The sequence below is a fragment of the Kogia breviceps genome, chromosome 8 (genome assembly GCF_026419965.1).
Source record: "Kogia breviceps isolate mKogBre1 chromosome 8, mKogBre1 haplotype 1, whole genome shotgun sequence".
NCBI lineage: Eukaryota > Metazoa > Chordata > Mammalia > Artiodactyla > Physeteridae > Kogia > Kogia breviceps.
Genome location: NC_081317.1, coordinates 25,882,369 through 25,907,894, shown reverse-complemented (window position 1 = coordinate 25,907,894; position 25,526 = coordinate 25,882,369).

Sequence of the window (25,526 nt, the reverse complement as noted above, 5' to 3'; positions counted from 1 at the left end):
ATGAAGAGGAGTTTGTGGGTTTGCCTGTTCTCGATTTCAGGTCTCCATCCTATGCTCATTGTCTTTCTGTTGGTTTGCTTGGGCTTTGTTTTTCTCCCATTCCCCAGAGACCCAGGCTCAAGGCACCAGAAAGAACAAACCTCAGGCACTGTCTGTCTACACTGGGCCTGCTCCTCCCCTGGGGCTCCCAGTCTCAGGGAAACACTACCACTTAACCAGTCACCCAAGGAGAAATCTGGGCACTGAGTCCTCCCTCACGCTAGCTCCTTGGGTCCAGGTGCCTGCTGCATAGCACCCCCCGAGTCCATCTCCCTCTGGCCATACTCACTCCAGGTGCTATGGCTTAGCTTTCATCACTTAACAAGCACTTCTTATCTGGTTTCCTCCAGTTCAACCAGGCTACTGCAAGGCAGCCAGAATGGAGGCAGATCTAACTCTGTCACTCCCTTTCTTCAAGCCTCTCAAGACCCTCTAGCTCCATCCTCCCAGGCCCCATAGCCTCCAGTCATAAAGAACATCCTGCAGGGCTTCCTTGGTGGCGCAGTGGTTGAGAGTCCGCCTGCCGATGCGGGAGACATGGGTTCGTGCCCCGGTCCGGGAAGATCCCACATGCCGCGGAGCGGTTGGGCCTGTGAGCCATGGCCGCTGAGCCTGCGCATCCAGGCTCCGCAACGGAAGAGGCCAAAACACTGAGAGGCCCGAGTACCGCAAAAAAAAAAAAAAAAAAAAAAGAACATCCTGCAGCTCCCCACCCCCAAATTACTCCTCACACTGTGGATTCCCCACGTGGCTCCAACTGCTTGGAACATTTCCCTCTACCCCAACCTAGCTAACCCGTCTTTGCCCTTAAATACTCAGCTCAGATTTAACCACTCTGCCTAAGTTTTTCATTCCATAAAATGAGCATAATAATAGGACCTACCTCATAGGTCCTTGGAAGGAATAAATGAGTTCATCCATATAAAGCAAGAAGAATTGTGCCTGGTAGTCGGATAAATGTGAGCTATTACTATCCTTTCCAGGTAGCCTGAACCCTGAACCATACTCCCCAGGTTAGGTGCCTCCATATTGTCCCACACTTCCCTCATCACAACTCTTCACAAGCTGAACTCAGATAGAATCACTAGACTTTGCATTCCTTGAGAGCCTACCCTGGGTCATATTTCTCTGTCTGTGCTCAGAGTAGGGCCAGGAGCACTGAAGGGCCACAGTGAGTGTTAGTTGAATGAGTAAAGATTCAAGGCAAGAAGCCCTTTTACCACTGCCCGAAAGCCATCCCAGATGAGTTACAGAAACTCCCTCTCCTGGGAATTCCCTGGCAGTCCAGTGGTTAGGACTCTGCAGTTCCACTGCAGGGGGCACGGGTTTGATCCCTGGTCGGGGAACTAAGATCCCACATGTCAAGCAGAGTGGCCAAAAAAAAAAAAAAAACACCTGCCTCTCCCCAGGCTTCTGACAAAACATCCTGAGATGTCTGGGCTTCTGTCCCAGCACTCACTGACCACAGACAACCCCGTCAACTCGTGGCATTAGTGGCATGATAGGTGGGGTGACTCCACTTAAAAAAGGGAAAAAAAAAAAAAAACACATGAAGAGGAAAATAACTTAGTCATCACTGTCAACCTTGGCAAATAAACAGTGCTATTACACACTCCAGAACTCAAGGAGCGACACGTAATTAGGCACGGGTTCAATCAGCAGCATGATACAGGTTAGGTGGGAGCGCCAGAGTATGAGTGGCTCATTTGCACTCAGAAGAGATGGGGATGTTGATTTTCATGCAAACACTGTCTCTAAGATTCCCAATTAAATACACACATTAATGTGTTTAATGCCCTACCTAGGAGAAATGCTTTTTATGAGAAAAGGAGCAGGGAACTGGTATGGATATTTCTGAGTTGGCAGCGGCAGATTAATTAGGACTTTACTTGCTTTCTGATTTTAAAAGTAATATATTTTCATTACAAACACCTTGGAAAATATAGAGAACAATAAAGAAGAAAATAAAAATCTATAATAATCTTATCACACACTTGATCCTATCATGACTTTGATTTCCTCTATTTACATTCAGTAACTCAGTAAATGCTCTCATCCACTCCCAGGGCTTTAAATGCTGTCTTTATGCACATGATTCTCAAATTATATCTCCAGCCTCCTCCTCTCCACCAAGCTCCAGACTAGATGTCAAGAGATGGAGCCCTGTGGGTATTTAAAAGCATCAGAAACTCAATGTGGCCACAATAAATCTCTTGTTTTCTACCCTCTCCTTGCAAATTTCCTTCTTGGATCTGCCCCGTATTAGTAAATGCCACTGTTATCCACCCAGTTGCTCAAGCCAAAAACTAGAAGACATCATGCTCTAAACTTCACATACATTTTATCCATCATCAAGTCTTAACTTTACCTCCAAGAAACATCCCAATTTCCTACACATCCTCCATCTCTACTGCCATCCCCCAAATGCCAGAGGCCAATATTTGTTGCCTGGAATAGAATTTCTCTATTCTTTGTACAGCAGTCAGAATATCTGGTTATTTTCTTAAGCCTGATACCTAAAAGTAGAATTGCAAAACATATAATTTAAGGTCTTGATTATATATGTATCCAAGTCGATTTACAGTCGATTTAATATTCCCCACACCAACAGTATCTGAGTGTCGGCAGCATTCTGAGATAGCATTCCCAGTTGTATCACACACTTGGCCAAGAGCAAGCCTAGATCTTTTCATCACCGGTTTACATTTCTATCTCTGCTACTGACTGAAGCAATGATCACTTCTTTGATCATTTCGTATCTATATACCAGTATGAATTTTCAATCTTTGGCATAAATGAGTCAAAAATATAATTAAATTTTTTTACTCATAATTGAACTTAGTATCTATCTGGAACCCCCATGTTGTCTAGTGGCAGAAAACTCAAATCTATTTAATTCTGAATAAACTCAATCACTTAGGGGTTTTCTCTGTCACCACAAGTTTAAACTCAGTCAATTTGGATTTTCTCTACCCCTGCCTTCAGCTCATGACCTGAAACTTAGATCTAAGTTGATAGAGATAGCAGGATAGGGAGGGGCTTGATAGTATCCTAGCCCCAGACTGAAAAAGGGGAGGGGGAATCTGGTTTACAGCTGTCATCTGTCCTTGCTGGAATCTACTAAGAATACCCTTTTGTTTTGTGGTCTTTGGTTACTCCCACCTCTTTCACTCGAGATGTCCCCTGCCCACCATAAACTTTAGGTGTCAGTTGGTCCAAGCAGCCCGGGTCTGACTCTCCATTAACCATTGCTGAGCCCTCTTGGGGATGCAGGGATCTTTCAAGCACTTCTCCATGGCAGTGGGGGGCCATGCCTGGGCTGTCCCGCTGTCATTCTACCTCCACGTGAGTCCCCCGTGCTGCCTCTCTTGGGTTGCATTTGGGGAGTTCTCACCAGGCCCTTACTGCAGGCTTTCCAAGCCTATCCAAGCATTCTATCAGCACCTGGCCTGGGATTAAGCTCAGGGAGGAGAGGATTAGCGTGGTAAATATGGAGATACGCTGCTGCCCAGATCCCTTGTCACAGAAGGACTTGCAGCCCAGCTGCAGAGAGTGAGTGCAGTCAGCAGATGGTCTCCAGCTGTCAGCTCCTCCGAGATGCAGACAGCCACCTCTCAAGGTTATGCCCTTCCCAGAGCATCTCGTATTGATGACTGAGTAAGGTGGAGGTATAAAGTTCCAGCCATTCCACCCAATCCCAGAGTGCCTGGGTGAGTAATATTTGCTCCAAGGCTTTGTCAGGCTTCCATCCCAGTTCAACTTCTCCCTCGGCCCAGTGCCGCTTTCTTTCCCTTTCTTTCTTTGATGTTAATTCCTAATCAGCATTTTGCACTCCGGACTTCATCTCAGAGTTTGCTTGCAGAGAACGCATCCTGGAATGGTTGCTAAACTGAGCCACATTTAGGGGTCCCTCTCAGAAATACTCACTGCTACTCTGTTACTTCTCCTAGGGCCCCTGGGTCTCAGTACAGCCCCTGGAATCTCTATAGACTCTATACAACTAGACCATTAACTTTTAAAATGTTTTAACGTATTTTTATTTTATATATTTCTTTACATTTTTATATTTTTTATTTATCATCACATAATCTCCCCAAATCTATTGTAAACATCATAGCATGTGGCTTTTGGCATAAGAAAAGCCAAGCTTCTGAAACTCAGAAACCTTTTCTATCAACCTGTTTTCTTTGCCAGGACTTTGAAAAGGCTCTTTGAAACTCAAGATGGAGAATTGATGCCTCTGTTCTCTTTTGTTTGGCTATAGCCTCCCTTCCTTGAGGCAATGAGCTTGGCCTGCCTGAGCTGCTGCCTGAAATGATAGAAAGTTCCCATGGTATATTAGAAATGTGGAGGTGACTGTGTGTGGAATATGAAAAATACTTGGGCTAACTCAAAATCTTACGCTAGCTTATACCATAGCCTCTAAACGCCACTAAAAACAGGTGAAGCTCAAGTCTGTGCTGGTTCTGAAACCCAGACACGGGAGGTGAAGCCATAGGGAGGTGAGATGAGAGCTCTCTAAAATCGTAATTGTCACTACGTAGCGCTAAAAGATGTTCTACCAAGAACCTGGAAATAAATTTTCTCCTCAGAAAGAGATGCGAAGTCATCTGAAATAGACAGAGTAGCACATAAAAGAGTAGGGCTCTCTTCTATTTCAGTAGATATTCCTTTAGGAAATGGACTTAGAAAGGTTAAAGCAGTACCAAGATAAAGAGTCCCAGAAGCAGATGTGGACAGTCCTAGTGGAAAGTCCTTACCTATGGCGTAGGTCGACGAATGAGAAGTGTTTATTCTGTTACAGTGGTGGCCCTCAGTGAGCACACTCTGTTCAGTCCCTCCCCTAGAATCTGGGCTGGTCCTGTGACACGCACACCCAACAGACTGCAGAGGAAGTGACGTTGTGCCAGTTTGGGGCATAAGGCTTGAGAAAAACCTATCAGCTTCCACCTCTGTGCTCTTAGGGGCTCCGACCCCCCATGTTAGAAGGCTGCCAACGCTGCTGGAGAGAACGTATGGAAAAGCCACATGATGAGAGAGAGGTCCTGACATTACATGGAAAGGGAGGAGGCCCAGTCGTCCCAGCATCCCAGCTGAGCCCCCCAACTCACTGCCCTGCCAACTAAAGAGTGCCCACATGAATGACCTCCAGTCAGACCTGTAGAAGAACTGTGCAGCTGAGCCCAGCCCATTTTCAAGACATATGAGAAACAATATAACATTTTCTGTTTTAAGCCGCTAAATTCTGTGGTGGTTATCAAATATTCAATTCACCTTACCCCCTCTGTGCTAATTCCTGGATCACCCAACAACTTTCCAACTCATCCCTGACCCTGAGTTCCTACCCTGCCAGGCAGTTCTGACTTAAGGGAAAGAAGGCACTAGTAAAAGCCTGGTGAGAGCTTTCTTCCTGGCTTGCAGACAGCTGACTTCTCACTATGTCCTCACATGGCCTTTCCCCAATGTGTGCGTGCAAAGAGAGAACGAGTTCTCTAATGTCGCTTCTTATAAGGACACTAATCCTGTCGGAGCAGAGTCCTGCCCTCATGATCTCATTTAACCTTAAGCAACTCCTTATAGGCCGTATCTCCAAATACAGTGAAACTGTGGGTTAGGGTTTCAACATATGACTTTTGGGGAGACACACATTCAGTCCATAACAATGGGTAAACATACAGATCAGTTAGGAGGCAGAGGGGAAGAGAGTGGAAGAAGCTCCTGCTTACTGGCTGTTTATTTTCTGTGACCTAGGATACAAGATCGTCTGTTGATGTTGAGTGGGATCTGGAGAGAGTGGAGGCCAGAGGAAAGGCACAAAGCTTCAGAACAGAGCAAGGAAGGAGGAGGAGGGACAGTGGAAGCCTTGGCAGGGAGGATTGAGAGTTCTGCTGCAGGTGATGGCATAGATGTGAAATGAAGCTAACCCAGAGCGTGGCGAAGCACTTTAATTTGGGAGAGTCGTCAATAGTTCAGGAGTAATCAGTGGTTCCGGAGCAGGAACACAGGAAAAAGAACAGTGAATTTATCCCGGGTAGGAGAGGAGTGTGTATGTCTGGGGTTGGGGATGGAAATGAGGGGGTTGAATGTCCATGGGATCCAGGCTAGGTGAGGAAAGGAGCAAAAATGAGATGGGATCAGAAACTTTGGGATAAAAGTAAAGAGAAGGCTTAGGAGTATCTGCAAAATAGCCTCTCGTTTCACAAGGACTCATGAAGGTTAATGATTCTATTTGCATCTAAACCTGACAAAGCTGGGTTTGGTAGCTGCTTGATCCCCTTTCATACTTTGCGCCTTTCCCTCCTCGGATGGACTGCCTAGCTTGCACGCTCGTATGTTGGATCATCTTTGTTACAAAGCCATAGAGATAATGGGAGATTTGTATGAAACTGTATTTATAAAGATAGGGTCAAGAAAGAACGATTCTTGAGCAATTTCACCAAATCAAAGAGACACATTTCCTTAGCAGAGGGAGATGATTAGTTGAGGTATTTGTGATATAACTATTACACATTGGTGGTGGGAGAATTCTCCCGGACTGCCCCCAGTCATTCCCATAGCCCTGGCATAGTTTAGAGGCCACCAGCTCAGCCCCCCTAGATATGTGAACTTGGACAATTAAATCAACTTTCCTGAGCCTATTTCCTCACCTTGAAAATAACTTCCCCTCCAGGGCTGTCATGTGGCAGAATGAGACAATGGATATGAAATCGTGTGAGGTTTAGTCTTTAATTGTTTGGTTGAAGTAAGTGCCCAGCCACCCCAGGTTTCTTTGAGGCTGATTATTTTTTAAGAGCAGACTTCCCTGGAAGATGATCTGAGAGAGGCTTACTCACTGCTTTAAATGAAGCTCCTTCAGGTCCCATTCAGGTCCACAAGGAAAAATGAAAGACGGTTGAGTCCATGAAGCTTGCTGCCCATGTCAGAAGCAGCTCCTGGATCTACGGCCATGGTTCTTAAGGCTTAGCGTGCTTCACCATCACCTGGAAGGCTTGTTAAAATACAGATGGCCAAGCTCCACCTCCAGAGTTTCTCCATCAGTAGTTCCAGGCTGGGGCCCAAGAATTTCCATATCTAACAAGTTTCCAGGTGCTGCTCCTTTGGCCCAGGAGCCCACACTTTGAGAATCATCACTGATCCCAAAGAGCTACAGCCCTGATACCTGGCCCCTTTTCGCAGAGAAGCCAGCTCTGTTTGCTGTCAGCAGAGGAAGACATTCTGCATTTCACCGATTAGTAAGGACCTTTTCCCTTCTTTCCTAATCAGTGGTCAGAAGTGAAAGTCACTGGCTCTCAGTGATTAAACTTGAGAGCTGGCTTGGCCAGTGGTCCAGGGAAGAGCGTTTAACCACACAGCTAAATGAATGGGTTTGATCAATAATTAAGTGAGCTGTTCCTGGCATGATTGTGATGGTGAGGCCGTGGTCAAGCCGCCCGGTGAAGGAGGTGACTAGGTGCGGTTTTGCTTGTTCACGCTGGGTTCAAAAGGACTTCGGGGAGTTAGAAACTGAGCCAGACAGAAGTTATTATTATTTTATAATTTTTAAAGAAGGAAACCAGCACTACTGAGAGGTGTTGGTGAAGGGAATATAAAGTGTTGCTAAGTGTTGGCTTCTAAACCTCCTTCTCATACTGGGGAATTGCCCAACTTGTAAAATTGAGTCCAACTCCCACAAAAGAGATGGAAAATGCCAGGCACTTCCCTCCCGGGCCCTCCTTGCATTTAGAGGACCTGATGGAGACTCTGCCCTTTGGTGCACTGACTTCAGACTCCACCAGAGGTTAAGGACCCAAGAAGCAGGCGTCATCAAGAATCCACCTGTCAACAGGCAGGACAACAACACTAAGGTTCTAGAAGCATCCGGAGCAGCAGTCCAAGAGACCTCACGGGCATGCAGGTGGTTTCAGGTATGCGAGCTGTGGTATTTAATGCCCCAGGAAGGCTACACTGGTGCCTTCACCAGACCAGTGCTGGGCCTGCTTGGGTAATGCTATTCCTGGCTACAATATGGTGCCAGAGGGGTTTGGGGGGCTTTTTGTTTTGTTTTTGTTGTTTTCTAACTTTTGCTCACAGTTGAGAACCCTGTGCAACTCAGAGTATGTTCCAAATAAACTCTTAAATCAAAAAACCTAGTTTTGAGTTCTGCTCTTTTGTTTTTTGGGTCATTTTGAACAAATCTCTTAGCCTCTCCAGGCCATAATTTCTTAAGCTGAAAACAGGGAAGACTAATTTCTACATAAAGGAAGAAAGGGAATAAAATGAAATAAATATGCGAAAATGCTTTGAAAACCACACTGTACTATAAAAATGTCAGTGACTACATGTATATAAATATGGACTAATACCCATGGCCTCTGTATAACAGAGGCTATAATTTGGCCCTTCCTCAAAATTAGTGAGCCTTTTCCTTCTCCATGCTCATCAGTATCTCAAAGCGTATCTACTTAAAGCATTTTCACAATGAATTTTAATCAGATTTACTAATCTGTCCCATTGGACTATGAGTTCCTCAATGGTAGAGTCTAATTAGACCTTTTATTTTCCTCTGATGTCTACCGGTACATAGTAGGTTCATAGTAATTGTCAGTTGCATAAAAAAGTAAAAGAATTTGCTGGGGCCTCCGTGAGTGTACCAGGAAGTTTCTAGCTCAGATGCAACTCTCACTTTCTTCCTTTGCAACACTTTTTGAATCTGTAGCAAAAGGCCCCAATGGACAAAGGGAGCGATTGGATGGAATATGCTCCTGGCGAAGCTCCTACAGGTGCAAGTGATGGACACAGTGGAGGAAATGCGTCTTAATTGGTAGCGTGAAAAACATTTCCCAGGTGCTAGATTGGGTTGTAAATGCCATCTGTCCTGCCACAGAGGATTAGAGGGAAGAATACCTTTCTCTGGGTTCTGGGCATAGTGTAGGCATCAAGATGAGTGTTGATATTAACTTGTCTGTGCTCCGCCTGGATAATTGCAGGCGAGGGAATCTGTCTAGGGTTTCTATCTTGAACTCAAATGGATGATGCGGTGGCAGGTCTCCCGTTCCCAGGCGTTTGGTTACATTTGTTAAAGGGAATTCTGGGAAGAATTAGAATTCAACAATTTTTGGCCTATCCTGGGAGGTTCTAGGTCAATACACTCCATACTATCTGATGTTTGATCCTCCAAAGGCAGAAGAAATGAAGTTTACTTCTTCACTCCGGCCCTGTCTTCTCTTAGACATCCTCTTTCATTCGGTTATTAACTCCATAATTACTGAGTTCCCATGAAGAGGCCAAGCCCTGGGTTGGGTCCTGGGGACACCAAGGAAGAGATGACATTTTTTTCTGAACTCAGGAAATCCACTGTCTTGGATAGGAGGTGGGGAGGGTGTCAGACAAATAAACAAAATACAACATAATGTAGTAGACGATATAATAGATATACAAAGAATTCTAGAGAGAGAGGGAGAGAAAGAGAGGGATATATAAATACATTCATATATGATCCCTGATGGCATATTAGCTAAAAGATCCCTGGAACTTTCAGCTACTTTGGCCAATAAATCTTTTTGTCTAAAAGCTAGTTTGCTCTTGGTTTCAGGCATTTACAATTCAATGAGTTCCAATAATACGGGAATCACAGAAGCTGTTGTGTTAAAGCCACATTTGAGCTGAGGTTTCTCACCTAAAGGCGGGCTGGCTGCTCTAGAGAGAATATTACGTGCAACACCATGAAAGAACAAGGCCTGTCTTGGGAATGTTGAGATATTTGATACAATTGCATTTTCATCACACCGTCCAGATGATTCTGAACATGCACAAGAACCCCTGCTTTAAAGAGTACCCAACTATTCGTATCTGAAGAATCCCAATTTTGATGCTTCATTAAAGCAGATTTTTCAAAAACTTCATACACATTACTCATCACACTCACCCTATGGAAATGTGCTTAAAAAACATTTAACCCGGGCTTCCCTGGTGGCGCAGTGGTTGAGAGTCCGCCTGCTGATGCAGGGGGACACGGGTTCGTGCCCTGGTCCGGGAGGATCCCACATGCCACGGAGCAGCTGGGCCTGTAAGCCATGGCCGCTGAGCCTGCGCATCCGGAGCCTGTGCTCCTCAATGGGAGAGGCCACAGCAGTGAGAGGCCCGCGGACCGAAAAAAAAAAAAAAAAAAAAAAATTAACCCTATATCCTTGGCTTTTTTTTGGGGGGGGGGGCAGCATTATACAACACATTCACGAACATTAAGATGCTAATGCCCCTTTGCCTAATTCATGTGTCAACCCCATGTCTTACACAGCATAAAGTAAAACTCAGCGAGGAACAGCCCCATCTTCAGTAACAGTACTAAAGTAATGACATCCACTTACTGTGTAACTTCTCTGTGTCCGGCTCTATGCTGAGTGCCTATATGCTTGACCCAATTCTGTTTTCAAAACAACCCTGTGACAGGTATGGTCATCCCCATTTTAGAGCTGAAGAAACTGAGGCCTCAGGTAGTTTAAACAATTTGCCTGCAGCTAATGGAAGTCAGGATAGGAATGCAGGTGTTTCCTTTCTGCCACACTTACCCCTCTGCCTCTCCAATTCCCTTATTCCCTAGCTCCAAAATCCACCCTCAGTGTTTCCTTCTTGGGGGAGTGAGTTTCTGGCCCTCTCAGCTTCTGCCGTGGGAGGTGAGCTTCTGGCAAGGAAGTCGGGGGAAGAGCGGGAATGGCTGTCGGGAAGACAGCCAGTAGTGGCCGCCCCTCCGAACCACGTGGGACACGGCAGGAGATGCCGGACGTGTTTACTCCTGAGGGGAGATAGGGCATGACGACTCTCTCCAAACATCCTAAGTCACTCACCTGAGTGTTTTAAGAGGTAAACCTAGGACGGTGGCGGGGAGTTCAATAATAATCTTCTAACACCAGCGATCAAGAGAATGGGCTGAACAGCGGGGAGGTGACCCAAGGTGTTCAGATGCAGACTGGAAGGTGGCAGTTCGTGGGGAAGAGGAAGCCCTCTGGTCTCAGACAGACCAGTTGGTTGGTCCAGCTCTTCCACAGCTGAGCTCTGCAACCTAGGATAGATGATTTAAACTTCCTGTCTCCTTCCTCATTATAAATTAATATCTTAATAATATCTATTCTGCAGGTTTGTGAGAATTAGAGGTAATACATATTCAGAGCTGCCACAGAGCAATGGAAAGAATACTACTACAGTGGATGCCAGAGATTGGACGTCTCTCTTAGCACAACTGTTTTAGATTCAAGAATCCAAGGGGAAGGGCAGAGCATTGAAATGTATTACCTGTAGAGATCCCACCAGGGTAAAGAGGTCTTTTTTAACCATAACTTCCCAAAATGTGGAGATGGAGCAGCACTGATTGGAGGGTGGGGGTAGTATTTTACAGGAACTTTTTTCTTTCTGAGTGTTGTGTTGTGGGAGGGGCTGGAGAGGTTCCCATATTATGTACATTTCATCTCCAACGAGAGATCAGGTTATTCTGACGTAACCGCAGGGAGCCCGGTATTTACCCTCGATCCCTATAAACTCACTACTGAGTTTACAGTTGGTGGATTGTTCATTCCACATACTATAATTGCTTCATTAGAGGCTTCAGATGGTTCACTGTGTTGGCAACTTCCTGCAAAACTGTCTGCACAATCAGGGCCAGACACATGCCACTTGAGTCATCAGGAATTGAAGCATTTGCCTGTTTGTTTGTGTGTGTGTGTATTTGTTTTCAAAAGGCAGCATATTACACGGGATTTAATCCTGAGGCTAGGTGCGACCCCGCCAGCTGGGGGGCAGCACAGGGGCAAACAGATCTCTCAGTGATCTCAGCCACTACAGTGTGTAAATTACCATTCATTTATTAAAATGACTCTCTGATTTCTAGCTCCAGCGCCCATGTCTCTCAGGAACTTCAGAACCAGATAGACAAATACCTTAAGATAGCTCCCACCCTTGCTAGGATTATCCCATAGGTATCTCCAACTCAACATCCCTGATACTGAATTTCTGATGCCCGCTGTATCCTCACCCTGAACCCTGTATCCTTTCCTATTCCCCATCTCAGTAGATGACATCACAGTTCATGCAGTAGCAAAATCTCTGCTCATCATCCACGGGGCCTCCATTTCCCATGTGCTTACACCCAATCACCAAGCCCAATGAATTCTTCCTTCCTTTTTTTCTCATTGGGGCCACTCCCTCATTTCCGTGGTCACTTCCACTGTTTGGCCTAAACTTCCACTATTTCTTCTGCAGATACAACAACAGCCTCTTCTATACGAGCTCCCTCCAGGCCACAGGAGCGGAGCCATCTTTTAAAAACTCAAGTCTGATAACGTCACCACCCTGTTTAAAGCCCTTCAAAAACTTCACAGTGTCCTTAGGGGAAAAATCTTAACTGACCATGTTAAACCTGGTTATACCTTTTTCTTAGCACCTGTATACCTTCCTCTTCTTTAAAAAAAAAGAAAACCCTTATTTCTCAGAACCCTCCTTACTCCCTGATGTCAGGAGCTGTCTTTCTTATTCACCACTGATTAGCAGTGGTGAATAAGGTCCAAGATTAGCAGACTGCCTGCCACAGAGAAGGAGCTGAGGAACTATCCACTGACCTGTGGCCATGAAAGAACAAGAAGGGATTCCTGTTAGCTGGCTTTTCACCCCTATTCCAAGATGACTTCGGGGCGGGGAGAGGAATACTTCAAAAATCACATGGGCAAAACCTAACAAATCTGCCCACCCCAAGGATGGGACATAAGGTCCCTTACAAATGTGCTTCTCCAGCCTCAGCTCCCCCAGATCCTACCCTTTTCTCCAACCTCCATCACAGGTCTGTGCTCAGTTCCAGAAATTTTCTCTGTTCCCAAACAGCCCACCTTGTTCATTACCATCAGTGTCTTTGCATATAAAGTTCCTCTGCCAAGAAGGCCTTTTCCCGCCTTCCTTTCCTGGGGAAATTGGATTCCCCCTTGAAAAGTGATTTCAGTGACCACTTCTGTGGCTCCCCAGGTAAAGACGCTGCTCCCCCCTTGCCTTAGTCTGCTTAGGCTGCCATAAAATAATGCAACAGACTGGGAGGCTTAAGCAGCAGATATTTAATCCTCACAGTTCTGGAGGCTGGGAAATCCAAGGTCAAGGTGCCTGCATGGTCGGGCTCCAGTGAGAACCCTCTTCCTGGCTTGCCTTTTTGCTGTGTCCAAACATGGTGAGGAGAGAGCAAGCTCTCTGGGATCTCTTCTTATCAGGGCACGAATCCCACCATGAGGGCCCCATCCTCACCACCTCATTTAACCCTAATTACCTCCCAAAGGGCCCACCTATAAATACCATCACACTGGGGGGGGGTGGTGGCATGCAGTGGCTAGGGCTTCAACATATGAATTTGGGGGGACACAAACATTCAGTCTATAATATCCTTCTATCCTACCTTCACATTTTACTATGTAATCATTATAAGGGTTATTAATATTCAGCACTTGCTGTAGACTTCCTATTCTTTATTTCATTTAATTCTCACAAGTATACCAAGAGGGTGGTACTTTTATCCCCATTTTAGAAATGAAAAAATAGTTTCCAAGTGCCCAAAGTTACACAACAACCCAGTGGTGACCCCAAGCCTGGAATCCGGGGCTCCTGACACCACAGCCAGGGTTTAACCACTCTCCCGTACTGCCTAAACCAGAACTTGGTGAATGTCCAGGCAGACAATATTTTGGACTTGCTGGGCCATACATTCTTTGTCACAACTATTCAGTCCTGCCACTGTATGCAAAAGCAACCACAGACAGTACATACATGAATAGACATGGCTATGTTCCAATAAAACGTGATTTATGGACTCCAGAATTTGAATTTCATATGGTTTTCAATGTGTCACCAAATGTTCTTCTTTGGATTTTTTTCCCAACCACTTAGAAACATAAAACCCATTCCCAGCTCACAGGCTGTACAAAACCACCTCGTTTGCTGATCTCTGGCCTCAATGACTACGACTTTAATAGTAAATATTTTTCTGAGAAGGGAGACGTTTCTCTTCTCCAATACCTCCTGACCCATAAGATTCCTTCCATGTCTCCAAAAGCCCTCTTAACATGTCCTATCGCAGGGTATTTTAGCATCAGGGCTGCTCCCTCCCCTCCCTCAGGTGCCTGCCCACACATGGCTTTCTCAGTGAGGTCGTCTCTGGCTGCTCTGTCTAAAGCTGTCACAGCCCCCTGTCCTTGCTTACCTCTTTTATCCCGCTTTATCTTTCTCCTTAGCACTTACCACTATCTACCCAAGCACATACCCTGTTTATTGTCTTACCCCCATCAGAACGTGAGCTACATGAAGCAGGGCGTGCTGCTCTGTTCACAGCTGGAAACCCAGAACATAGCAGGGTATGTAACACGTAGTAAAAGCTAAATAAATATTTAATCAATCTGTTCATGCAACTAAAGTCATTCACGAACATCCAGCACAGAACGGATTCTCAAAAACAAAAGCGTGGACGAACAGACAGAGGAGGTATGTACCCAGTTTCTCCTGAGATCTTCCATTTGGGGTTGGTGGGAAATCTTGTTTTCCATGGAGTTTGCACAGGGGGGAAAACAGGCCCTCGCTTTTCCTCTGGCCTCGCTGTGAAGCACTGATCTGTGCTGAGATTTCTTGGAGGCGTGAACTCCTGACCCTGCTCCTTATGGAATGCCGGGCTGGAGGCTCTCAGAGAGGAAGGAGGAGGTGACTGGGGCCTGGGCGTCAGCCCCAGATGGGAGCAGCAAATGGAGCCGGGGACAGCTGGAGAGGAAAGCATGGAACCCTGGCGGAGGAGGGAAAAGGTGTGTGCCAGGGCTACTGGGCTGGCTGGCAGAGGAGGATGGGCTTCTTGTTAGGTTAATTGAGGTCATTTTTTAAGTTTTTTAAGGACTAAAGGACTAAATTTTGTTTTTTTAAATAAATTTATTTATTTATTTTTGGCTGCATTTGGTCTTCGTTTCTGTGTGTGGGCTTTCTCTAGTTGCGGCGAGCGGGGGCCACTCTTCATCGCGGTGCGCGGGCCTCTCACCGTCACGGCCTCTCCCGTTGCGGAGCACAGGCTCCAGACGCGCAGGCTTCAGTAGTTGTGGCTCACGGGCCCAGCCGCTCCGCGGCACGTGGGATCCTCCCAGACCAGGGCTCGAACCCGCGTCCCCTGCATCGTCAGGCGGACTCTCAACCACTGCGCCACCAGGGAAGCCCCCCAGTTGAGGTCATTTTTGCCGCCACCTTTCGGATAGTGATAAAATTCTCCTACCAGCCACTGACTGTATCTCTGACTCCTGCCTTGTTCCACTGTACGGAGACAGTGCTCTAAATTTAGTTCCAGTTATTTAGCTATTCCTTAAAACTCTGTCACTTAAAAAATAATTATAGGATTTCTCTGACAGACTGTAATACATGGAGTGCACAAATTACAGGTATAACTTGGAGATCCAACTGGGATCACCAAATAAAGTTGACAGCAGTGGCCTAATTCCAGAATGGTCCATGTGGCAGCTAGAGAGACTTTGTTCCCTAGGCCCCTCTCCTTAATCTGCATTTTGAGCCAGAAGGTCAAAGGAACCCAAAGAAACTAAAAGACGTGGTCTCAAGCCCAAGGTATAGACCCTGGGGAAAGTCCAGTTTTCCTTCTGCTTGGCAGAGCTGGAAAGACCATCCGGGCCCCCAGAAAGTCAGACGTGCTCTCCCTGAGTGCAGAGGAAGTTAGGCTGAGCCCTGCTCTGTCTATCCACTCAGCCAAGAGCCTGACATAGGGGACCTCTAGGAGAGAAGGGGATTTTTTTCTTCTCTTACAAAAAAAAAAAAAAAAAAAGAAAAAAAATTTCTTTTGGATTTTCTGTGATTGTAAACTGCAGAAACCTAAGTCAGTCTCTCAAGGGAAAAATGATGCCCAGGGGGAAAAGAACTGGTCCCTCTGGGAACTGAAGACCCCACTCAGCAGAGCCCTGTTGGACATAAAAGCCACAGGGAGATGAAGAGTTCTGTTTCCGATTCATTCCACAAATGGTACTGTGTTCCCACTTTGGTACAGTCCCTGGCGACTCACAGCAAATCAAAGGAGCAATGGCGATCTATTCAGCCTAAAACCTTCAGTAGATGCCACAGAAGAAGGATCCAGGAGAGGCAGAGAGGGCCCAGGGAGTAATGCCTACAGGGAAGTAGTTGGGCCCAGAGGCAGGGAACTGGGGACGAGGATGGCGCTGCCCTGCTGGTGAGCACTGATGTCTGTGGATTCCCCACCTCAATCAGGCTTTTCAAGGATGGTTCATCATGGCTTTCCAGGAGGAGTAAAGGGCTCTCTGGCCACATATATTTCCCTAGGATGCTGGGTAGAGGCTAGGGTCCAGGGCTGTCACTAACCCTTCCAAGGTTAACCCTGGCACACCTGGTGGCTTGGAGCACATCCAGCACCAAGACAGCCAGTTGGTCCAGTTGGAAGGGATCATCTGGGCTTTTCACTCCAAGCTCTGTGTTTGTCAGAGTCGCTGACTCAAGCCCAGAGCAGGTAAGTGACTTGTCTCAGGCCACAGAGCAGAGCTGCGGCCATGTCGTGAAAAGGAGCCAGCTCTCCGTGTCTCAGTCCAGGGCTACCATGGGTAAAGCACCTCCTGGGCTAGTGGAAAGAGCACTGGCTTTGAAGCCAGATGTTCTTAGACTAGAATCCAGACCGTGACACACAGGCGCAGATAGGTCTCTCAGCTGCTGGTTTCCTGTCTGTATGGTGGGGGTGGTCATCCCTCCGGGCTTCCTGCCACGTGTGGCTATCAGAATCGAATGATCCAACCTGAGGGAAAGTGCTCTGTAAACTGTAAAGTGCTGAGCGGATGCTGCTCACTGTCATAGCTCCTCATCCGTGACTCGGATTCCAAAGGGGCCCATCCCGCCGACTTCAGCCCTAAAGAGAACAGCGTGATATGGACAGGAATGGTGGCCAGTTGGCTGTGTAGTCAGAGCAGCAGACGACAGAGAGCAGGCCCTGCACCAGCCTGCCGTCCATCCTTCCCTCTGTCCCCTTCGTCTCCCCCAGATGGGACTGGCTGGAGGGAGCTGCAAAGCCGTCCACCTACCACGTGGCTCGGAGGCCCTGGCTGGGCAAAAGCCAGAAGGCAGATCTTGGGCATTTGACCGATTCTTTCCTGCCGGTGTCAACATCTCAACTCTCAGCCTCTCCTCCTGATTTCCCGGGGGACATGCAGAGGACCCTGTCCCTGGACGATCTGTCTCTCATGAAACCAGAGGTTACCCTGCATTCTGAAAGCGGTACCAGCACCCCCAGTCCTTTGGAGGGCTAAGACTGGGATGGCTGCTAGTTGGTGACGGGCCCCCAGATCTCCCAGCGCTGACCACTGCTGCCGCTGCGACCAGAACCACCAGTCCCACTTGGAGGCTGCTTGGGGAGGGGGATGGTTGCAGAAATCTCAGGACCCTCCATGATCACTAACCCCGTGAGTGCCTGAGGGAGCAGAGGGGAGACTTGCGCTGCCCCTGAAGACAGCCCTCCTAACCAGTGGCCTCCTCTGGGTGCAACGTCCTGCATGAAATAAGGCACAAAATGAATACTTGCTGAGTACCTACCTGGAATTCTCTAGGCACAATCACACCGGTCCTTCAACACCTGCTGAGTAAGAAACTACTCCTCCTGCTTCACAGATGAGGAAATAAGAGTCCAAAAAGGTTGGGAAATATGCCCAAGGTCATGCAGATAACAGCAATACTAACATTAGCAACAATGAGGGCTTTGAACAAGACACACCCATTTAGGGCGTCTTCTCACCAGGACCCCACAGTAGCCCCGAGGTGGTGATTAGCTCCCTGTCTTCCAGATGAGAAGGCCGGGACAGAAGCAGTCCCAGTCACACAGACGGCGAGGGCTAGATCCACAATCCAATCCAGACCCCACTCCAGGTCTCCCGCACACGTGGGCTGCCACTGGATTTAGACACATGGCTGCGGACGCTCAGCCCAGCGTACGTGCCTCCAGCCATTAGGAATTCTCTCTGCACAATCACCAGGGGAGCTTTTTCAGACTAGGTTCTCAGGCTCCACCCTGAAGATTCGGGCTCAGCAGATGTGGGCAGCGCCCGTGGCTGTGTTTACGCACGCACTCAGGTGCCCCCAGCACGCCCAACGCTGCCTCCCTAACTGTCAGAGTCAGCCTCCACCTTCCACCCTCAACTTCTGTCCTCACCACCACGGACGCTGTCCTTGCCCCCGTGGCCGACAGCCTCCCTTCACTGTAAATCCAGGGGCCACTCGGAGGCGCTCACCTCCAGCCACCTGTCAGGGGCAGCCCGCGTCACGACCACTCCTCCTTCGCCAAACTCTCCCCATAACCTCCCTTTGCTCGCGGGTTTCTTCCCGTCACTCTGGCCTCTCCTTCCTGGCCTCTCACTGACTTCTCGGCCTCCTTCTATCCGTGTCACCTGGCTGTCCCCGGAACTCTGCACTCAACCATCTTCTTTTGCCATTTTCTTTGCCCTGGGTGACCTTACCCACCTCGTGGCCTCAGTGACTTCCTTTGTGTGGATGACACATATCCCTGCCCAGAGCTCCCCTAGAGCCCGCAGTGGTGGAGGCCCAAATGTCTCTGGATCTTGTCCACCCGGCCGCCCCACCTCAAACCTGGCGGCACGTCCATAACGGAACACGCCATCTTCACCTCCACGAAGGGTTGTTCGTGGGTCACTGAAGGCATGAAACTGGTGGTGCGTAGGGTGGGGATGCATTCCCCAACTCCTCCTGTGTCCTGTGATTGCCAAGGCGTAGAGATTCGAGCTTCTAAATCTGAGAAGCACGCCAGCTCTCCCGCTGCATGGCCACCGTCCCAGTTCTTCCTCTCTTTGGGGCTCTGCTGCGTTACTCTGGTGCTTTCCTGACCAGTCTCTCACCCACCCAAACCCACCCTCCACCCAGAGCCTATCAATCAGGCCATGCCACTTTCCTACTAAAACCCATTAAGTATTTCCTTCTGACCGTCAGCACAAAACCCAAGCCTTTTATCTCCCTCCCAAAGCACTTCCTGTGGGTCCAGGCTTCCCCTTCCAGCCACTTCTCTCCCAACTGCCCACCAAACAGCGCTATCTACGCTCCGGGCACTTAGGCTTGAGCACGGTGCTGGGAAAGCTTCCAGGTATTTTGCTATCTTTGCACTGCTCTTCCCTCTGGCAGGGAGACTATCTCCTTCTCTATGTTTATCCTTCAAGTCTCCCTCAGGAGACACCTCCTCCAGAAGCCCTCTCTGCCCACTGGCTTTAGGTGGGCGCCCCTCCCTCTCCTGCCATGGCAGCTGCTGCTTACCTCTTTCCCAGCACTGACCACCGATCCTGAACCATCACTGCCTGGCCTCCTCTCCCACCGGAACGCAAACAACGTCTTGTCGCCTTCAACTTCCACTCTCCAGGGCCCACCCAGAACCGTGCCCGTGGCACTTACTCAATGTCTGTGGACTAATATGATGAAAACAGTATCACGCACCAAACATTTATTATAGACTCAGACTGCCAGGCACCGTGCTAGGTACATGCATTGTATCATTTAACCCATACAACAATGCTAGATGGGAACTGATTCTTATTCCCATTTTGCAGGTGAGGAAACTGAGGCACGGGGATGTTAAGCAATTTGCAGAGGGTCACACGTTTAGTCAGTGACAGAGTGGAGACCGGGGCCCACAGCCCAAGTAATGAGGGAAGAAATGTGTGAGGAAACTGTTATTCCAGGAGGTTGAGTGACCACAGCTTCTGTCCAGAATTAGGGAGGGACCACATTCCAGCGGCGATAGTGACCGTGCGATCCTGTGTAAAAGTCACTGGGAAATGAACTCTGAATTCACCAAGGGAAACGGAAGACCACTGGCTCCTTAAAACTAACCTGCCATCCCACAACTTGGAGGGCCTGAAGTAACCATATTCCCAAGCAAAACGAGAGGACAGAGGTTTTCCTCATCAGCCTCCCTGTTCGCCAGCCCCACTCAGTCCTCTTCAGGCCCCACCCCGTCCACTGAGCGATTCCCAGCAGCACGCTGCTTCCCTGGCAGCCGGAAGAACCACAAACCCCATCGTTCCCTTCGATGACTCCAGATTCCGGGCTATGCCAGGCACACACGAGGGCACAAAGTGGTTTGAAATCTGTGTGCGGGAGATGTTGGGAAGGTTGGAGAGAGCAATTTTTGTTTCACATCATTCCTTTGTATAATGTTGTACCTTTCTGACAAGTCCACATAATACAGCTTAACTTCACCAATTGCTGCCTTAAGAGAAAACAGTGAAGACCTATCTTTAATGTCAAATGAACAATGGGCAACCTTCCAGAAGAGGAAAATGACTTGCTTTGAAAGAGTTGGAGGAGAAAAGTGCAAAATGTTCCCAGCTTAACGTGAAGGGGGAAGAAAGTCAGCAGCTGTGTGCTGGCACGTCGGCTCCCCGGCTGCAAGCCCAGGGCGGCCTCCGCCAGCCTCCTCTGACAGTCAGGCCCACAGGCTGAGGAGAAAGCCTCTGAGCTTGAGAGGGGACAGACAGTGGCTGTTTATTCCTCGGGAACGTTGAGCCAGCTGCCTCAGCCCAGGTGTGTCTGTGCATAGATGGTATACATGGATGTAGAACTCTCCTTTCGAAGACAAGGAACCCCTGAAAGTGTGTGTGGAACCTCCTGGGAACCTCAGCCACTGGTTCTCCATCTTCTGCTGGAGCTTTCTGTTTGTACCTCATTCTCCCCACAAGTAGCCACTCTCCACTGGGCACTGAGATTCTGACCAACCTTGCCATCTAAACACTATTTAAATGATTTTAACTCTTTAAGGCTTTTCCCCATGAGATAGGGAGCATCTCAGGCTGCCTCTCCAGTTTCAGATTCCATCCCTGCCACCTCATTTCTGATACTTCAGCCACATCAACCTTCTTGTAAGGTCCTGACTGTGCAGTTTCGTGGTCCTGGTCTATGCCCCCAGTGCCTTTGCACATGCTGTTCCCTTTGTCTGACATGCCCCCTGGAAAGTCCTACTCATCCTTTAAGGCTTAGATCAAAAAGTTCCTCCTTCTGGAGTCCTATCTGACTTCTTCAGTGAGTTTGCCACTCTCCTCTTTTGAGCCGTGGGCTACCTCTATCAGAGAAGACGTTACTCGGTATGAAATTTATCAGTTTACATGATTTCTCCTCTATTAGGTGAAGATTGTCTCAGGAGCAGGGACTTTGGCTTATTCACAGACATACACATATGAATTCACATGTACATGGACCTAGCTCAGGGACTGGTCATACAGTATGTGCTCAATACATGCTTGTAGATTAGAGAGTCTAAAACTCAGCTTCTCAATGCTGGCTGCAAATTAGAATTACCTGAGGAATTAAAAACAAAACAAAACAATGACAGCATCCACATCACCTTGGGACTCCAGACGACCTGAATCAGAAACTCTGGGGGTGGGGCTCAGCCACTGGGGCTTTTATGAGCCCTCTAGGTGATTCCGATATGTTTACTTTGTCTAGAAACTTATGGCTAAATGACATATTTAATCCCCGCCCCCCAACACATATGATACATGGTGATGAAGAAAGAAAAAGATAGCTACAATGAAGAGCACCCTCTTAGAAAAAGAGAGAGGGGAAAACAACATCTTGTGGTCACAAGGTGTAGCATTCACACCAATGCATGTATGGACGGGGATAACAGCACAGTGGACAGAGATAACCAGGACGCCTTTGCCCTGCGATGGAGGCCGACCAGCCTGGCCTCCTCTGGTTCTCCCTGAACTGCCTTGTCTATTGACCCTGTGGCCACAGCTAGAGGGCCACGGGGTGGCTTCCCTTCTCAGGGCTGCTGACTTCCTCCTAGAGAGCTCACGGGGCTGGAAATGCCCTAGGAGTTGATCACTTTGTTGCAGGTTATCATTTGTCAGGCTTTGTGTTTTTCGAGCATTACGATTTTCCCAAACCTTAAGAAGCTCTTGGTTGATCTGCATCCAGTCAAATGCAAAGTCAGAATTATGGGTCCTTGAATCTAGACCACTGTCTGAAGGTTCCAGTCCCTTAGTAGCAGGCCCTCCGGTTCCATCCATCTTGCTAATGATACACTGGGGTGGGGATGTAGAGGGGCAAGGCTAAAATTCCTTTTGCTTCCTGGCTGCATCGCAGAGGATAGCTTTTTATGCTGTGGAAGAAAGAAGACATTGTAGGGTGTTGAAATATCATTCTACCTCTAGGTTCCAATCTTTTCTCCCTCTGTGTTTTTAGCCCCCCTCACTTCACTTACGCCAAGTTTAGCTTGGGATAGACAGTTCAGCTTTTCCAACCCGCTGCACTCCTCTCTGCCCTCCTGGACAGCTGATCGAGACAGGGTGGGCTCTGTTTCCTTCCCACTCAGCTTGCTTCATCCTTACAGGATGCTACTGAAGGCTTTATGAAGTAGCCAATCCTCTCCAATATAATTCTTTTTTCTAGCTCTAAAACACAGTTTGAGTCTCAAGATAGTACATGTGATAGTTCAACCCAGCTGCTATGTAAGACATGACTGGGATTTCCAACGTTGCAGCCAAGAAGAGAGGAATTCTTGGTGCTCTGCGTGCCACTATGATCCAGCCAGTTCTACTTTTTAGGATGTCACTTATAAAACCTCACTTTCAGAAGCCAATGTTACAATTATGTAGGACCTACTCCACAGCAAGTGAAAGAAACCCACCTTAAGATGGCTTAAGCCGAAAAGGGGAATACACTGGCTCACCCAAATGGGCCGTCCAAGGTTTCTGCTCTCTTTAGATGCGGTTGCATCTAAGGCATGAAATTATGCCATCAGTCTACTCTCTCCTGTTCTCTCAAACTCTCAGCTCTGTCTTCCTTTGTATTGACTTCACTCTCTACCAGGAGCCCCAACAAAAAGAAAGTACCACTTTTCTAATAGCTCCAGAGTCCGACTGCTGACTCTCATTAGCCCGAAGTGGGTCGCGTGTCCATCCCTAAACCAATCACTGTGGCTAGAGGATGCAATACAATGATTGAGCACGTGCCCAAACTTGAAGCCAACAAATGAAAATTAGCCCAACCTAAAACACACAGTCTGAGCATCAGAAAGATGTGTCCCCAAGAGAGAAGTCTGGTTCTGTTAGCAGAAGAGATGGTAGGTGGGCAAACCACAGAAGTTCACTTTAAGAACCAGGACTGTTTGTGCTGGCTGCTGTGGCCCCAGATCTCCGTACAATGCCTGCCCCAGAGGGCACGCTCTATCAATATTTGAATGAGTGAATAGATAAGTGAATGAATTCAGAGACTACCTCTATATCCCAATCACTCTATGGGGAAGCCCAACGGAAAGAAAAGCTCTTCAAAAGCTTTCATGAGTTCTAGTGTATAGCCTAATTTGTTTTCTTTTTCTTTTTTTAAAAATTTATTTATTGGCTGCGTTGGGTCTTCGCTGCTGCGTGTGGGCTTTCTCTAGCTGCGGCGAGCAGGGGCTACTCTTCGTTGCGGTGCGTGGGCTTCTCGTTGTAGTGGCTTCTCTTGTTGTGGAGCACAACACACGCTCTAGGCGTGTGGGCTCAGTAGTTGTGGCACGCGGGCTCGGTAGTAGTGGCTCACGGGCTCTAGAGCGCAGGCTCAGTAGTTGTGGCACACAGGCTTAGTTGCTCTGCGGCATGTGGGATCTTCCCGGACCGGGGCACGAACCCGTGTCCCCTGCATTGGCAGGCGGATTCTTAACCACTGCGCCACCAGGGAAGCCTCAGCCTAATTTTAATGACCCCTGGATTTGCCTCATTGGAGATACAGTCCTTTTCTCCCCACAGGGGTCCTTCTTCCTGGCATTGTCACCAGAAGGGAAACCTGGCAATATTTCCCCAGATTAAAAAATACAACAAATTTCTCTGAAGCAGCAAAGTTATATATTCATTCTTTCTTTAAGTCATTCATTCTACAAACATTTATTAAGCACCTCATATATCAGATACTATGCTAGGTACTAGGATATAGGTATAAAAGATCATAATCTCTTACTTTAAGAAGCTCAAGCCTAACAGAGAGACCAACAAGTGATCAAAAACATGGAGGCAGCTCATGGAGTCAAAGACTACAGGCTTCGGAGTCCGACCCGGCTCCCCCACTGCATTCTGGCTCCACCACTTGATTACCATACAACATCAAGAGAGTTATTAACCTCCTCAAGCCTCATTTCTCCTTGTCAGTAAAATTAGTTATAATAATATCACCAACCTCAGAGAGTTGTCGTGTGAATTAAATGATAATATATATATGAACAGTGTGTAGCTAGGGCCTGGTACAAATGGTGGCAATTCTGTTTGAGGCCGTTGCAGATCAGAGGAAAGAGCAAGTCATCCTTTAGGAGTCAGAGAAGGTCTGATGGACGAGATGAGATTTGAGCTGGTCTTGGCGATGAGCAGCAGATCACAATGCAGAGTGTCTAAGGGGAGTGCATTCTAACAGAGGGACAGTTCATTTAAAGCTTTGAAAACCCAAGGAAAATCAGTCCGTTTACAGAGCAGCAAATGTTTCTAGATGCCTTGCGTGTTGGTGGAATAGTGATGGGAGTGGAAAGGTATGAAACACCAGCATGCGGGGAAAGGACAAGGATTCTGGGACTTCTCTGTCCGACGGGAGTATAGGGCACCTGGGAACCTCTGACCAATAACCATAAATCATTGGCGCCCCAGGTAAGTGGGTGTCAGAACAGCCATTATCTCTCCCGTACGCACATTATGATGGTGTCTTTCAGACAGAAGGAGAACCTGAGGGTCCATTTACAGTTCCTTTAAAATGACTCGCAGTAAATCACCCTATTTATTATTCACAATCTGGTTCAAACGAAGCAGGGATTGTGAGTTGGGGGTGGAGGAGAAGGGAGTGGCTTGACTCCTAAGGGAAAGGTTGGGGGGTTTAATGAGATAACATCCATGAAGCACTTTGCTCTCCCAGAGGCGATAACGCGGCAGCTCCTGCGCAGGGACTGGGAGAGCTGGGGAGATACTGTTTCTAAGTAGAGACGCCAGACTGAGGAATGCTAGACAGAACGGAGGGGCAAAGACTTGCTCCTTAAGTAATTTCCCTCATCAGAATCATGGCCAGAACCATCCACTGCAGCAGAAACAAACAAATGCCAGCTAGGGGAGTGAGGTCCAGACACTCAGGTCTCCGTGGCACCAGGGAAGAACCCACCGTCCCCACCATGACCCATATCAGGCCCACATCACACGGGCCGCCTGGGCTCCAGAGTCTTAGGCACAGCCTTGGTCCTGAACTTTTCTCTCACCCAGCTTCTGCCCCATTTCCCAACCTAACTCAGACTGCCAGTTGTGAGGGAGGATAGGGGGACCAGGATCCAGAATCCCAAATTCCTGAGTAGCTGCCTATTGACGTCATAGGCCCCTCATGGGCGCATACCATAGAAAGAACATCCACACTTTGCTACCACCAGGATGGGTGGGGGAGGGCTGGGCTACATTCTGAGAAGTGGGGTCATTATTCACCCTCTCACCCTGCTGAGTGCTCCCTTTTCC